Below are 17,601 nucleotides of genomic sequence, written 5' to 3' on the forward strand. Positions count from 1 at the left end.
TAGTTATGGATTTTAGGGTCTTTAGAGATACTGGCCAGCTGATGCATTTTGACAGCTATGAGTAACAAACAATTCAGAGCCCGTGGCAAACAAATAAGAAACCCGCAATAGCCAATTAGCTGCATAAAGAAAGGTTTGAATTTCAGTCAGGTAGAGTTTCTGATCCCAGCTTCAACTTTGATTTTCTCCCACCACCTTAATCTTACATGTTGTTACTGGAAATATTGATGGATGACATTCCTGCTAGCCCTCTAGTAGGTGGCTGCTCTCCTCCAGGGTGTTCCAATGGATGTCTCCAGGATTGGGATCTGTATCCACTAGTGCAACATGCACAGGGTCTGTGGGAAAAGCTTCTAGGCCTCTGGAGTGTAATACCAGAGCCTTGGCACGTTTGTGTGCCCCAGCACTGGGCAACACTCAAGAGACTTCCATGGGGTTTTTGCATTTATCAAGGAGCTGGTGTAGCTCCTCAGGGTTCTCAGGAGGCACTGGCTCTAGATATTCAGAACATTTGCATTTGTCCATTAAGTTTTTAGCAACATGGTGCCAAGGACCCTGATATCCCACTGGGCCAGGAGACGAAGAATTACAGCAGTGAATAAAGCAGTGGCACGGAGACCACAGGCCTCTTGTATTTTCCCTCTGGTGGTGCCACTAGTTTCCACTTGCAAGACTATTTGTCTTGTGGGTTAGAACAGTCTGGGAACAACCCACTGACTCAGTGGTTGCAGGTGGAGATCTCCTGTCCTCCTTACTTAATGAAATCCTTTCCTCAAGCCTTTAGCCCAGAGCGTCTCCCTTGTCCGTGACAATAGTCTTGTGATCCACCCTCCTTAGCCCTGTTGGTCTTGAGGCATGCAGAACACTTATGGACATTAATAGTCAATTAAGGCCTTTATGATTACTAGTCTAATCATCTTGTCGGACTGCATGGCCTTGATCACGCTAGTCTGGGGAGGCTGTTGGATTATTATGGCAGCCGTGATCTTTGGGGTTGGATGCCACAGGCAACACTTGACAGAGGTGATATGCAAAAGCACATGGCAGCACGACAGACCCCCACCAAGTGGTGGTCCTTTCCCAGATGGTGTTACTCACCTGAATTAGGTGGTTAGTAAGCAAGTTGCAGGTAAAGGGCATTTCCCTTGGTCACTTAACAAGGGCAATCATGCAGTCCTGCCCACTATGACAGTTGTTGTGTGCCAGTCTCAGACTGTTGATAGTAAGAGAGTAATGCTATTGGCTGGAGATGCCTGGAGCCACTCACCTGGGCCCCAGTGAGCTTCCCACAGGCATCTCCCTTTTCCAAACCAACGTTACCACTGGCCAGACCCTTGTGGTTCTTATTATGGTTGCAAGACGCCCTCAGCAATAACCACCCAGCAACTTGGAAGAAAAACAGTGTATTACTTACAAGCCCTGGAGCATACCAGGCACACCCCAGGACACACAGGGGGGTTTCAGATAGAGAGAGAGTGAGCATGGGCCTGGGGTTCTGCTTTTATTGGGGTTGAGGGTGGAACCCTGGGGCTTCATGGGCTCACTCTTTATTGGTGAGTTTAAAACATAAGAGCTGGAATTTAAAGCGTGGGAAAAGAGAAAAAGAAAAAGTGGCCCAAGTGGCCAGTTATCTAAATCAACCAAGATCCCTAAAACAAAGCATCTTCCTGATGGGGGTCGAGGAGGTGCATGTGTCCTGACTCCTTATCTTGTCTTTTGGCTGCACTGTGTTTGTTCGAGATAGACTTCCTTCCAGTGCAGTGGATGCCTTGGCAATTGAAGCTTATGTCAAGCACTTGCATTAGAAAAAGAAGAGCCAATTGTCAGGGTATAAACTACAGAGAGGTTGTATACGTTAGCACAGGAGAGAATCCTAAGAGTTAAGATGAGCTTGCCTGAAGCTGTATTCCCAAGGCCTTTGATCTCACCATGGGACTTCTTTTTACCTTAATGATACTGTATATTGAGCAGCCTCTGTAAGTTAGGCACTTGATCCGTTATCTCTAGTATGAGGTAGGTAGTCTTATCCCCATTTTACAGATGGTGGAGCTGATGCTCAGAGCAGTTAAGGTAAGTTACAGAGCTAGTACATAGTCAAGCTCAAAGTGAAATCCAAGTTTGTTCAAGGCTTCTAAGGCTGTGCTCCCTACTCAGCACTGAACTGCCTCTGCTGTAGACCCTGGCCATGCGGGTAGTGTTCAGTTCAATAAGGCAGGTGTTAGTTACATGAGGGGGAAAATGTGGTTATATCATTTCTTATTTATTTCAAATTAATTGTAATTTGCCCTTCCAAAGTATATTCTGCTGCGTGACTGCTTTATCTCAGAGAGGGCTAAATAGCATTGTACACCTTAATTTTTTACACTTCACTGATGGAGAATTTCTTTTTTTTCTCTTAATACTCCAAATAATGTCTAACTACCACAGAAAAAAATAAGCCACTTTCTGGATCCATATGGAAAAAAGGAAGAATAGAGGTGACACTAAAGATGCATTTGATCAAACTATTTCATTTCTGACATTGCTGATCTAGTTAATCTCTCCTCATCTAGAAAGGTGTAGAGCCTGGAGCAGGGGGGTGGAGATGGGATGTCCTTACCCATGTCACTAAGTCAGTGAGACTCTGCAGTTGGAGGCTGAAGGAGGGGGACAGATTCCAGAGGGCTCTAACCACACCCAGAGCAGGTCTGCAGGGCATATGATGGACCTATCCCAAGAAGTGACGGAATCAAGAGGTTTGTTTGTTTGATTGCAATTCATGACAGATTGATAACTGCAAAGGCATTCAAACTTGGTGTTTCGCCCCCCTTCTCTTTAACACTACAGCTTGTAAGGCGAGTCAGGCATCTGGTGTTTGTTAGATGGCTGCGTTGCATCATCCTTTGATTGCTGGGGAACATCTCCCAGCATTGGTACGATTGGAGAGAAGACTATGGGGCACAAAATGGCCTCATCCGGTTTATATCTTCATTACTGCGCTTCTCACATACCTGCTTACATCTGGAAAAAATCTCCAGGTAAACCTCTTGGGCTCTTTTTCTAAAGAGTAACTGTAATTATTAGGGCTATACCCAAATTCAGCTTAAAATAGGTATGTGGCTGAACTTCAGCCGAAATCCTGTGCCTGTCGAAAAGAAATTTTCTTTTTTTTAACATCTAATTACATAGGAGGAGCCTTTCCCCACACATGGCCAGTGGGTTTCCTGGTGCTCTACACCCAAGGCTTCTATTTATGCCCTTAGGGAAAAGGCAAGGAGATTTTAGGGAAAAAACTTAGAGATCTCCTCAAATCTCCCACTGACTTTTTTTCTTAGTACCAAATCCCAGAATTCTAATATGCACTGCAGGTCATGTCAAAATTTTACGAATGTCAAGTCTTTTCCCCACTAGGTACCGTCACAAACTATCTTACCAAGTAACAGCACCACAAAAAAACTTCCTATTTTACTGTTTACTGCTTGTTCCCCTTGTACAGGATTTATCCACTCAACACACATTGGCTGAGCACTTGCCTGGGTACCAAGCCCTGTGCCGGGCACAGGAAACCTAAAACTGAGTAAGATTCAATGCTTGCGGTTAGTTGGAGAAACAGACACGCAGCTAATTACACGTCATACTGGAATGTTGCATAAGGTTGCATGGAAGTGTGAACAAAACATTGTGAGAACTCAGTTGAGAGAAGAATGAATTGTGCCGAAGGAAAGGGATGTAGCAGAGTGGGTGGCAGTCAAGGAAGGCTTCATTTAGAGATGAAACATAAGCTGAGTGTTGAAAAATATGTGGCATTTCACATAGACGAGAATAAAACAAGGTCATCCAGAGAAACAAGAGGGAATGGAGTAGTGAGTAAGGAACTTAGGGGCGCTGTGACTTTTTCATATATGCTTCTGTTTCCTTTGTTAAGTAGTGGTTTTCCAAGATCGTCCTGTGATACGATACTTTTTCATATGCCTCCCCTCTCCTTTTAAAAACATTTAGCCTCAGTAAAAATTCATATATACAAATACTATTATATGATATATAATATATATGCTATGTGATACATTTGTTATATATACGTATATGTCATATATCATGTATCATATATACTTATACATACATATATACATATGTATATACATATATACATATATATAGAGGGGGGTGGAGAGGGAGAGAGAGAATCATAAGGTAGAAGAAGAAGAGGATCTTAGAAAGAGGACTCAGTCCTCATTTCTGCCTTCTCCATGCCCAGTGCCTCCAAAGAGAAAGAGCCTCTGCAAAGTCTTTCATATCTGCTTCCACCTCTGTTCTACTCCCTGTGCTCAAGGGCGGGCCATCATGAGCTCATCTGGACCACTGTAGCAGTTGCCAAATTGGCTTCCTGTCTCCAGGCTCCCTCCTTCCTTCCAGATGCCACAGTGCAGCCAGTGATCTTTTGAAAGTATAAATCTGGTCATCTGGCTGCATCCACTCTAGGCTGTAGCACGAACACACTGTAACAGAGCCTACAAAGGCCCTTCACAATCTGGCTACAACCTGCCCCTTCCAGACTCATCTCTCCCCTCCCCTCCCTCACCCCTACCCGCAGCCTCTGTAGATAGACTTCTTGCCACCGGGGCAGATACTTTCGCCTGAAATATCCTTCTTGCCTTTTCTGAGTGGTAGACTTGAGTCATCCTTCAACTCCAAGCATAGCATCTCTTTTATGAAGTACATTCCCAATTTCCTCTCCTCCCCTAGCACAAATGGATTCCCATTATCGTTTGTCTGTGCCTTGATTCTCAAGTTCAACACATTGAATAATTGTCTCCCTCACTGGATTTGGAGCTCTACTTGAGGACAGACACTTTGAATAAACCATCTTGGTAGTACGGATGCCTGGAACAAAGACTTAAGAATTTTTGTTTCACTTAGAGTTAGACTCACTAACAGATGGTGAAGTTCCTCAGAAACAGATGGTGGAGTTCCTTTTCCATTTCCCTCCTCTCTCAGTTTCTTTGCCTTTCCCCATCTTTTCTTCTAACACTCCACCTAGATCTGTCCTCTTGGCACTGCACATGTCCCCAAGCCTCTTTCATCATGACCCTTTTAGGAGCTTAATCTGATAGATAACAGCTACTGCCTACCCCCTGAGTTTATTAGAGGTGGACTCAATGTTAAAATTCACTATCTCATCTGATCTTCTGGGTAAGATAGAAGTCACAGACTAGAGGCTGAAAGTGTGTTTTCTTTGCCGACACTTCTTTTTTTGCGGTACGTGGGCGTCTCACTGTTGTGGCCTCTCCCATTGCGGAGCACAGGCTCCGGACGCGCAGGCTCCGGACGCGCAGGCTCAGCGGCCATGACTCACAGGCCTAGCCGCTCCGCGGCATGTGGGATCTTCCCGGACTGGGGCACAAACCCATGTCCCCCGCATCGGCAGGCGGACTCTCAACCACTGTGCCACGAGGGAAGCCCTACATTTACTTTTAAATTATGTACATCCATCACTATAGTAGTATAGTATGCACATTCTAAAATATATACAAAGGTGGAAAAATTTAAAAGATGAGTTAAAAAATGTTAAACTCAAGTTTAAAATTAATTTAAATGTTATTTAAGGGTACCAAAAATATTTTTGCCTTTACTAAAATACTAAAATTTTGGGTAAAATTTTTAGTGAAAGCAGTGTGATTTGAATAGGCCATTATTTTTCAAAATCTGGATTTAACAGTTTTTGAAACAATGTTTGAAGGTCTGGATCTAAATTCAGTTTATTTTAATACTTGCTTAAGTGGTTGATATAACTGAAAACTACATTCCATGACATCCCAACAGAAAGTTACATCGTGGACTCACTTATGGATCATGACACTCATTTTTTAATCCCAACCACTAGTGTACAAAGGTGTCTCTGGTCTTTTGGTTATTGGATCTTCATATTCCCAGATATCAATAAGGTATTATTGCAAATTATTCATATATTTAAAAAAAACATTCAGCAAATGTGAAAATCCATTGTACAGTATTGAAAAGCAGATTTTAAAATTCTGATCCTGAGTTTTATAGGCATTCAGATGTGAAAGATTATTTAAGGTAAGACACATACATCTTTTTTGGCAATAAAAATCACACAGAAATGGGAACAATTCCAGATACCCATTTTCATAATGGTCCCTCCAGAGCCTGAATTTCTTTTGAAAAGCAGTTATTCATTGTTGAGGTGTCACTTTCACCTGAAAGGAATGGATTGAGTGTATTTTTCAAAGATTATTGTTAGATAGCATAGTACTAACAGGCACTTGTCATCACAGAAAATGTTGGAAAATTTGGAACTTAAAAAAAAAACGAAACTCATCTTTAAGATTGATGACCCTTCCATGAAATGGCCAGCAAGTGGGCTTCCCTGGTGGCGCAGTGGTTGGGAGTCTGCCTGCCAACGCAGGGGACATGGGTTCTGGCCCTGGTCTGGGAGGATCCCACATGCCGCAGAGCGACTGGGCCCGTGCGCCGCAACTGCTGAGCCTGCGCTCTGGAGCCCGTGCTCCGGCAGCGGGAGAGGCCGCCGCAGTGAGAAGCCCACGCACCCCAATGAAGAGTGGCCCCAGCTCACCAAAACTAGAGAAAGCCCGTGCACAGCAACGAAGACCCAACGCAGCCAATCAATCAATAAAATAAATTAAATTAAAAAAAAAAAAAAGAAAGAAATGGCCAGCAAGTATAAAATATATTCATAGCTATTACCTATCTCACTGCAAGGTATTTTAAAGGTTGCCCGTATTTCCAGGATTTATTTTTATAAAATTAACCACAGCAATGACATACTGTAGCACTTCTGGCTTCAGTCCCTTAGTGAGAAGTCTTGTTGGTACATAAATAGCGAAGGGGAAGATGTTCAGGTGCAGTGCTCTTTCTGGAGCCTTCTCGTGGAATCCATTCTTTTCCCCAGTACTCTAGTCAAAGCAGGCATGGCACTGGTGGTCACATTTACAGAGTTTGCCATTACACATTATGTTTATTAAATCAGTTATTTCCATTTTTCCTTTACTGGCTCACAAAAAAAGTAGTTCTTCATTACTGAAACAAAATCTAGCAAATACCATAAGCTGAGATGTGACAGAGACATCTATATTTAATGCACTGCAAAGCAAACTTCTGCAAAAACTAGGTAGTTTGTCCAATGACTCATTTCTTCACATCTTCAGCATGTTTTCTCTGCGCCTTCCAATGGCACTTTTCTTTCTGTAAATATATTTTGGTTTGTTACCATCTTCTTTTCATATTACTTTGTATACTTTCATCAGGGCAGGGAAAACGATTGGTGTGTGGCCTTTCATAGTTTACTAAACATGAATCATTACATTTATGGAAGGTTGATAGTGTATTGAGTATTATGTGCTGCTAAACATCGCTGAAAAAAATTGTAAAGTTTGTTTTCCTGTTCTGAGCATTTGGTAACGAAATGTTGAGCTCACAGTTACGGTCTCATATTATCAGCTGCTAGTAACTGAAGGCACCATATGTACTTTAGAGCAAGTTCACTGTTAATCACAGTGGGTGTAAATTGATATTTCGTATACTCAGCCTAATCACCTCACATTTTTTGCTGTCTTGATGGATCTGATCGTTGCTTATACCTCAGAATGTGGCTGACACAGAGCTCTAATCAGAAGCGGCATTCTCTGTCATTTACTTGTGCTCGTTTGGGCTTTCATTTTTATTATTTTCAGTCTGCACTTTAGTTGTGGAAATTATCTGAAGGCACTTGTCAATACTCTGAGGGTTCATGTCTTTAACTATAGATTATCCGTAAATCTTTTAGTAACACATGCATGTGCCTCTAGTAACACTGGAGGTGAAGACCCCCCACGTTTCCCTGACACTGTGTGTGACATGTGATCACTGTTCCTGTGAACCTAGTGAGGGCACAAGCATCCCTACATCAGACACAGGTTGTCCTTACTTTTCGTGGTAATGTGAGACCACAAAAATTACCATGCAAGCTGAAACCATGCAAATCGATCTTAATAATCAATTGGAAAATTCCAACTTTTCCACGACTCAAAAAATTTGGTTAAAGTGTTGAAAGCTCTTTTACAGTCTGTTGTAAGTGTAGAGGGAAAGGAAAAAAAGTAGAACAAATACTTATTTAGTATGCTGTAATTTAACACATTACAAATATTGGGAATGAAAGTGTTTTATTTCTTTGTAAAAAAATTGAGTAGTTTGGTTAGCACTTGCCTTCTCATTGTTTAACTTAAGACTCAGAGAGCATCCTTTCTGTACCGTGGTGACATGTCTTATGCCATGTATCCATGGTCAGCTGGAGTGCTGGCTAAGGGCTGGCTGTTCTAACATGGCCACTCCTGGGGCAGCTTGGCTGTCCTGCATGCATCTCTCATGTCCCTCCAGTTGGCTGGCCGGGGCATGTTCTCATGGCAGTGACAGGGCTTTAAGAGAGAAAGTAGAAATGTGCAAGTGGATCTTCAGACTTCTGCTTGTGTCATTTGTTACTGTCCCTTTGGCAAAAGCACATTACATGACCATAGCTAAAACCGGTGTGGGCAGGCCTTACCGAAAGGGATGGGTATAAGAAAACGTGAAAAACTGCAGCCATAATGGAGTCGGTCAGGTCCAATAGAAGATACAGTAGGTCTTGGCCGTGCTGTTTCCTGGCCATCATCTTAAGAAAGTTCCTTAACACCCCTGAACCTCAATTACAGGCATACTTCATTCTACCTTGCTTTGCTTTATGACACTGTGCAGATACTGCGTTTTTTACAAACTGAAGGTTGAGGCAACGCTGCGTCCAGCAAGTCTGTGGGCACCATTTGCTCACTTTGTGTGAATGTGTCACATTTTGGTAATTCTCACAGCATTTCAAACCCTCCACCAGAAGAAATATCATGACTCACTGAAGGCTCAGATGCTGGTTCGTGTTTTTTAGCAATAAGGTATTTTTAAATTAAGGTATGTACATTGGTTTTTTAGACATAATGCTATTGCACACTTAATAGACTACAGTGTACTATAAACATAAGTTTTATATGCACTGGGAAACCAAAAAATTCATGAGATTTGCTTTATTGCCATATTCATTTTATTGTGATAGTCTGGAACCAAACTCACAATATCTCCAAGGTATGTCTGTACTGTATTGTGATTTAGCCTATATATGATATATTTTTTAAAACATATATATATTTTTTTAAAAAATTTATTTACTTTTAGCTGCGTTGGGTCTTCGTTGCTGCACGCGGCTTTCTTTAGTTGCGTCGAGCAGGGGCTGCTCTTCCTTTCAGTGCATGGGCTTCTCATTGCAGTGGCTGCTCTTGTTGCGGAGCATGGGCTCTGGGCGCGTGGGCTTCAGTAGTTGTGGCACGCAGACTCAGTAGTTGTGGCTCTCAGGCTCTAGAGCACAGGCTCAGTAGTTGTGGCTCACGGGCTTAGTTGCTCTGCGGCATGTGGGATCTTCCCAGGCCAGGGCTTGAACCTGTGTCCCCTGCATTGGCAGGTGGGTTCTTAACCACTGCGCCACCAGGGAAGCCCTAAAATATTTTTTAAATTAAAGAAATATACGCACGAATTTAAAAAGTGAAACAGTGCTAAAAGACACAGCTAAAGGAGCCCTTGGCCCTTCCTCGCATTCAATCCTGTTGCCCAGACACAGTCACTTTTAATCCTGCTCGCTGTTTCTTTTTTTTTGCCTTAGTTTTTTCTCTCTCCCAGACTATCACGGCAAAAACATCTATGCCCACAAACATCCTTTTCCTCTTCCCAGTTTGCTGTTTTGTCTGACATTGTATCAATGTTTTGAAATATTCCATGTTGCCGTCTATTAATTAATTATAGGCATCATCTATTGATTTATTATTTTAACTCTCTTACCTCCCTCTTTTCTCTCACCCCATCCATCCAACTTAGTTTTATCACGATTTTTGGTTATAGCTCCATTTAGGGTCTTCATTATTATAATAATAAAAAGAAATTTTTAGTGTTGAGCCAAGTAGTGTATAATATTATCACATTTCTTTTTCTGTATGACTTCTGGTTTTCCTTGGAGTTAATCATTGTCTCATGTGTTCACCTGTTCATTTATTTACTTTTTTCATTGAGTCTCTAGTTAAGCCTTCCTACATCTTCCAACTGTTTTGTAAAATAATGTTTCTCTTTCTCAAGTATGTCAGATAATATATGTTACATTTTATTACTAGAAATACCCATACCAGAGTATGTCATACGCGCGAGCACTCATACACACACACGCACGCATGAACACACGCCTCTATAATTCCCTGTTCCAGTTTGGACTGCTCGCTCTCCAGATCTTCTGCACTGCCGATGCCCTGGATCCTTACTCTGTCATAATCCTGAGGATTCCTGTCACCCTTTTCTTGTGCCTCTTCCTTTGTCTCTGGATCCCTTCATTTATGTCCTCATTTCGGTAGAGCAGATCTTCTCTGGTTTCCTATGAAAAGGTGCCCTCAAGGTTAAACTTTTGAGACATGGTATGTTTTGAAAATAACTCTCTTCTGCTCTCACACTTTATTAGTATTTTGGCAGAGTCTAGACTTCCAGGGTGAAAATCACTTTCCCTTCAAATTTGGAGGCATTGCTCTATTGACTTCTATTTTCCAAGGTTGCTGTTGAGATATCCCATGGAGATTCTAATACTTTGGTTGCGAGCTTTGCCACTAGAGTTTGAAAAAGATGAAACGCCCCAGGGAGGGTCTTCTCCCATTTGTCTTGCTGGGCACTTGGGGGGTCTTTTCTGTCTAGAAGTTTGGGCCCTTCCACTCTAAGAGATTTCCTCATCATTCCTTTGCTTGTATCCTTTGTTTTGTCTGTTCGTTCTATTTTTTTTTTTTTGTAACTTCTATTAGATGTTGCACTTCTTGGATTGATTTAATTTATTTTTCTTCTACTTTCCATCACTTTTGTTCCCCTTTCTAGGAAATTTTCTTACGTTTCTTTACAACCACTTTACTAAAATTTTTTTACTTTTCATATATATCTATATCTGTATCTATATGTTTCATTTCCAAGAGCTCTTATTCTCTGGTTGCTCTGTTTTTATAGCATACTCTTCTTGTTAAAAAAGCAATATCTTCTCATTTCTCTAAGAAAATCAATGATAATTTTAAAATATTTTACTTCTCCACTCTGTATGTATTTCTTACACTGCCATTTCTCTGACCACAGATTCTGGGAAGGGTTCTCAGCTCTTAAGGACTCGTGTGATTACACCGGGTTCATCCAGATAATCCAGGATAATCTCTCCATCTCAAGGTCCTTAACCCTAATCACATCTTCAAAATCCTTTTTGCCATGTAAGGTAGTATATTCACAGGTCCTGGAAATTAGCACGTGGACATATTTGGGGAGGGACCATTATTTTGTCTACCACAATGTGCAAGAGTTTCTCTAGGGCATATCCTTAGGAATGAAATTGCTGGGTCATAGTGTACGTGCATTTTCAGTTTTACAAGAAAATGACAAAATAGTTTTCCAAAGTAATTGTGCCGATTTATACTTCCACTGGCAATATATAGAAATTCCCGTATCCTTGTCAACGCTTTGTGTGACTGAACTTCTTCCTTTTTGCTAATCTAGTGTGTGTAAATCATCACAGGTTTAATTTGAAGTTTCCTCATTACTGATGATGCAGAGCATTGTTTCCTATGTGGTGGCCATGGGTTCCTTTTGCTGGGAAAAATGTTATCCATGAGTTTTGGCCATTTTTCCCTTGGCTATCTTTTTAAAAAATTTACTTGTAGTTATTTTTCCGCATTTTGAATATTAGTCTTCTTTCTCTTATACGTGTGGCAGTCTTTCTCCCAGTTTGTGGCTGATCTTTCCACTTTCTTCATGGTGTTTTTTTATAATTTGTCTCTGGTGGACAATTATTGTAAATTTGAATGTAGTCAGATTTATCAGTTGTTTCCTCAGTTACCCACCCAGGTTCTTGGACTCTTTAATTAGCAAAAAAATTGATAAGAGTCCAGATGAGAAATTCAGGCAAGGCATGAGGGAGTGAAAACAAGTAACAGGTTCCCTTGCTCCCTCTGCGAGGGGGGCAGGCTGGTCCCTTAAATGGGGTGAGGGTAGGGACGCATTGTGGGTTGGGCCAGAGGAGGGGTAGCTTAGGTGCTCTGCCCACCCCCTTTCTGGTACTGCAGGGATCATGCGCAGTGCCCTGCTTTTGCTCCTGGCTCCTCAGAAGTGGCAGTTGGGTTTTGGACTTTTTGTATCTTGTTGTTCATAATTTGCCCCAACTGCAGTGCAGGCAGTCATTTTTAGTTCCTTATAGTTTCTTTGTATTCTGATGTATTCTGAGGCTGGGAGGAGACATCGTTCAGGTGTGAGCACTGCAGTAAAGGGTCCAAGGTCCTAGCCTATCTCACTTCCATGGTTACCACTTTTGTTTTTTTCTTACTTTACTGTATTGGTAAGAATGCCCAGTATATACTTGAACTTCATAGTGTCAGAGAAATCTTTGTCTTGGTCCTGATTTAAAAGAAAATGATTCTTACTTCTCACCTCTAAAAATGCTGTTGTTGTATTTTTGGTAATTATCTTTATCAAGTTAAGCATATCCCTTTCTATTCTGTTTGTTACCAGTTTTTATCATGAATTGGTGTTGAAATTTATTCAATGCTTTGTCTGCATCTATTAAAATTATGGTATCGTTTTCAGTTTTAAATACACTATTTTGGCAATTTACATGTATAGGTTTTCCAGTGTTAAACTATTCTTTTGTTTCTAAGATAAACTCAGCTTGGCAGAATTGGTTCCTCAGTATTTTGGGTAAGATTTTGGCCTCTGGGTTCATGAGTGAGAGTACCCTGTAATTTTTCCTTTTTATTCTGTCCTTAGCTGGTTTGGGCATTACAATATACGGATCTTATACAGTTAGTTAGGGTATTTTCCCTTCTTTTCAATTTTCCGGAAGAGTGTGTATTAGATTGGAATGATTTGTTCTTTGATAGTTTGGTAGAGGTCACCTGTAATAACATTTGGGCCTAATGTTTTCTTTGTAGAATTATTTTCACTATTGATGTTATTTCTTCAGTGGTTACAACACTCTTCAGACTTTCTGCTTCTTCTTGATTTCATTTTTATTAAGCTTAATTTTTCTAAGAATTTGTTCATTGTGACTATGTTTTAAAATGTATAGATATATCAAGTTGTTCATAATATTCACTAACACTTTTTAGTGTCTGCCATGTCTGTATTTGAGTACTCCTTTTAACTCCTATTACATTTTAATTGTGCCTTCTTTTTTTCTTGACTGAGATAACCAGAGATTTGTCTATTTTATTTTATTTTTTGAAACAACCAAATTTTGGTTTTGGTGATCCTCTGTATTGTATCTTTTTTTTCTATTTACTACATTCCTACTCTTATTTTGTATTATCTCTTTCATTCTACTTTATGTGGGTGCTTTTTCCTAACTTCTTCAATTGGATGCTTAACTTATTAATTTTCTTTCTTCTTTTCTACTATAAGAGTTTAACACTATAACTTTCCCTCAAAATAGTATTTTATTTGAATCCTACAAGTTTTTTTTAATATGTAATAAGTTCATTATCATTCACTTCTATTTTTAAAAATTTCTATTACGTTTGCCTCTTGATTTATGAATTATTTAGGAGTGTAATTTGTCATTTATATTTTTATTATTGATTTTTATTTTAATTATATTGTGGTCAGAAAACAAAGCCTGTATGATAGCTATTCTTTAAATTTTGCTGAGGTGTGTCTTATAGCCTACAATGTGGCCAATTTTTATAAATGTTCCCTGTGTGCTTGAGAAAAGCATGTGCATTCTAATTGTTAGTTCTGTTGTGTGATAGTTATTAATTGCATCATTCAATTCTTCTGTATTTTCACTAATTTTTTTTGTCTGCTTGACCTACAGTAATTGACAAAGATAGTTTGAAATCTCCCAGTACAATTGCAGATTTGACAGTATTCCCTCTACTTCTATCTTTTTGAATTTTGTATATTTTGGTAATTTTTGGTGATGCAACTTTAGAATAATTATTTCTGCCAGGTGAATTAAATGTTATCAATATGTAGTGATCCTCTTTGTCCCAAACAATGGTTTTGATTAGCATCTATTTTGTTTGGTAAAAAAAATAGCATCTTGAGCTTTTATTGTTTGGTATATATATTTTTGAATGTGCCTTTTTACAGTCAACCTTGTCATTACCTTATATTTCAGTGGTTATTTTTCAGATAATATATAATGGAATTTTTCTTTTTTAAAATAACACTCATAATCTCTGAACTGGTGAGGTTTTATATATATATATATGCACACAAAGATTAAAATTATTGCTATATTTGGATTTGTTTATGCCATCTTTCTTTTTTCTTTAACATCTTTATTGAAGTAGAATTGCTTTACAATGGTGTGTTAGTTTCTGCTTTATAACAAAGTGAATCAGCTATACATATGCATATATCCCCATATCTCCTCCCTCTTGTGTTTCCCTCCCACCCTCCCTATCCCAGCCCTCTAAGGTGGTCACAAAGCACTGAGCTGATCTCCCTGTGCTATGCGGCCGCTTCCCACTAGCTATCTATTTTACATTTGGTAGTATATATAAGTACATGCCACTCTCTCACTTCGTCCCAGCTTACCCTTCCCCCTCCCCGGGTCCTCAAGTCCATTCTCTACATCTGCATCTTTATTCCTGTCCTGCCCCTAGGTTCTTCATAACAATTTTTTTTTTTAGATTCCATATATATGTGTTAGCATATGGTATTTTTTTCTCTTTCTGACTTACTTCACTCTGGATGACAGACTGTAGGTCCATCCACCTTACTACAAGTAACTCAGTTTCATTTCTTTCTATGGCTGAGTAATATTCCATTGTATTTATGTGCCACATCTTCTTTATCCATTCATCTGTCAGTGGACACTTAGGTTGCTTCCATGTCCTGGCTACTGTAAATAGAGCTGCAGTGAACATTGTGGTACATGACTCTTTTTGAATTATGGTTTTCTCAGGATATATGCCCAGTAGTGGGATTGCTGGGTTGTATGGTAGTTCTATTTTTAGATTTTTAAGGAACCTCCATACTGTTCTCCATAGTGGCTGTATCAATTTACATTCCCACCAACAGTGCAAGAGGGTTCCCTTTTCTCCACACCCTCTCCAGCATTTATTGTTTGTGGATTTTTTGATGATATGCCATCTTTCTTTATGCTTTCTATTTTTCCTGCTTATTCTATGCTTTTATTTTTCTCTTTAAATTGATTTTTGTTTTTTTCACCTCCTTTTTCTATTCGTTTGGAAGTCATAGCCTCTCTTTTTAAAATGTTACCCTTGAAATTTACCATGCATGGTTAACTTAACAGCATCTAAGTTTTTCAGTATCTGAATAACTCAACTTTAGTTAACTTTGACATTGATCATTCACCTCCCAAGTTAGATATTATTGATACATAATTTTAGTTCTGTCACTTCGTTCATCTCACAAAGTAAATATTATTATTATTTATATTGACTCACTGATTGTACCTGGAGATAATGATGGCTTGCCTACATGTTTACTGATTTCTTTGTTCACAGCTCTCTCTTGCTTCCTCAACCCTTCTTCCAAGGTTATTTTTCTTATTCCTGAAGTTCATCCTTTAGAAGTGTCTTTGGTCAGCCTCTTTTGAAGGTAAATCCTATATCTTTTTTTTTTGTTTACCTGGACAAAAACTTTTATTCTCATTCTCAAAAGTTTTTTCTCTTGATACACAATTTTTAAATTTAACAGTTATTTTCTCTCAGCACTTTGAACATATTATTTACCCTTTTCTAGTCCTAATTCTTAATCTCTTGTAGATGGACTCTCTTTGAGTGCTTTTTTTTCCCTTTTTCTTTTATTTTAAATTGAAGTATAGTTGATTTATAGTGTTGTGTTAGTTTCTGTTATACAGCAAAGTGATTCAGTTATACATATGTATATATTCTTTTTCATATTCTTTTCCATTTTATCACAGGATATTGAATATAGTTCCCTGTGCTATACAGTAGGATTTTGTTGTTTATCCATTCTACATGTAATAGTTTGCATCTGCTAACCCCAAACTCCCAATCCATCCCTCCCCCACCCCCTCCCCCTTGGCAACCACAAGTCTGTTCTCTATGTCTGTGAGTCTATTTCTGTTTTCTACATATGTTCATTTGTGTCATATTTTAGATTCCACATATAAGTGATATCCTATGGTATTTGTCTTTCTCTTGCTGACTTACTTCACTTAATATGATAATCTCTAAGTCTTATGGGTGCTTTTAATATTGTCTTTTTTTTCCTCAGAATTCTTCAATTCCACTACATTTTTTTTTCAAATCCTGCTTATACACTATTTTTCTTATATTTGTGGATTTATCTCTTCCATCAATTCTGGAACATTCTCAGCCTTTATCTCTTCAGATGTTCCCTCTCTTCTCATTTTCTCTGTTCCTTTTTAACCTCAGATTCCAATTATACTTATATAAGTATTTCTGACTCTCTGTATTTCTTAATTACCTTTTTATATTTTCTAATTCCTTGCCACTTTATGCTGCATTATAGGTAATATCTTCAGCTTTATCTTTCTCTAATTCTTTCCTTAGTTGAGTCTCATCTGTTGGTAAACTCATTCACTTAGCTTAAAATGTCAATGATTATATATTTCAATTCTAGGAGTTCTTTTGCTCACTCTTCAAACATGGTTAGCAATATTTGGTAGTCTCCTGTTCTTAGCTTCTTTCAAAAAAATTCAGTCTTTTAAATTTTGTCTACTTGGTTATTTCATATTCTATATCTGATAATTCCAAAATCTGAGATTTTTAGGGTCTGAGTTTATTGCTTCAGTAATCTCTTATAAGTGGCTTCTTTCCATTTTTGTTTGGTTAATTTTGGATTGTGCATTCATACTTTATAGAACTTAACCTTTGGGAGTTGTAGGATGCTTTCCTCCAGAGAGAATTTACATGTACTCAGTTGGAGCCATGTATGTACTTTCCCCAGTCCTGGATCAGCTGAGAGCTTCACGTTCATCTCCCTCATCTTCACATGGGACCATGATGAGTCTCCCAGCCCCAACTCAGGTGTTGACACTTTTGCTCCCATGATCCCAGGCAGGCAACTCAGGAACTTACTGGAATTTACTTACTATCATGGTTCTGTACTCAGATTTCAGCTAGCTTTTATATTTCCCCCCCAGAGACAGGTGTAGTGAAGGAAGCTGGAGATTTGTCTTACTTTTTAGTAATCCCAAAATGCATTAAAATGATCTTTGCTGTAGTTTATCCAGGCTCTAATTGCATTTTGGCAGGAGGGAACTTTATTGTATAATCAAATCTGCCATACCGCTAGAAGCAGAAGTCTCCTCCTACTTAGCCTTTTAACCAATTTCCCTGTCACCCCAGTCTCCTCTGTGAGTAAGAATAATCCCATCTGGAGTACCTGGAGCTTTCAATTCCTGTGTCTTTTCTTTTAGGACAACCTTAATCAATATCTCCTTCTGAGGATCTTTAGGTTTGATTTACCTTCACTCTGCTGTGTCATTTAACTTTTCTCCATCTACTTTCAGTCTTCATATATTGTAGTTTGTGGTTGCATATGTCTTCTAGTTTAATCAAAGATGGAATC

Source organism: Delphinapterus leucas, chromosome 11, assembly GCF_059928025.1.
Source record: "Delphinapterus leucas isolate spDelLeu-1000000601 "Yukka" chromosome 11, BTC_Dleu_Yukka2, whole genome shotgun sequence".
Classification (NCBI taxonomy): domain Eukaryota; kingdom Metazoa; phylum Chordata; class Mammalia; order Artiodactyla; family Monodontidae; genus Delphinapterus; species Delphinapterus leucas.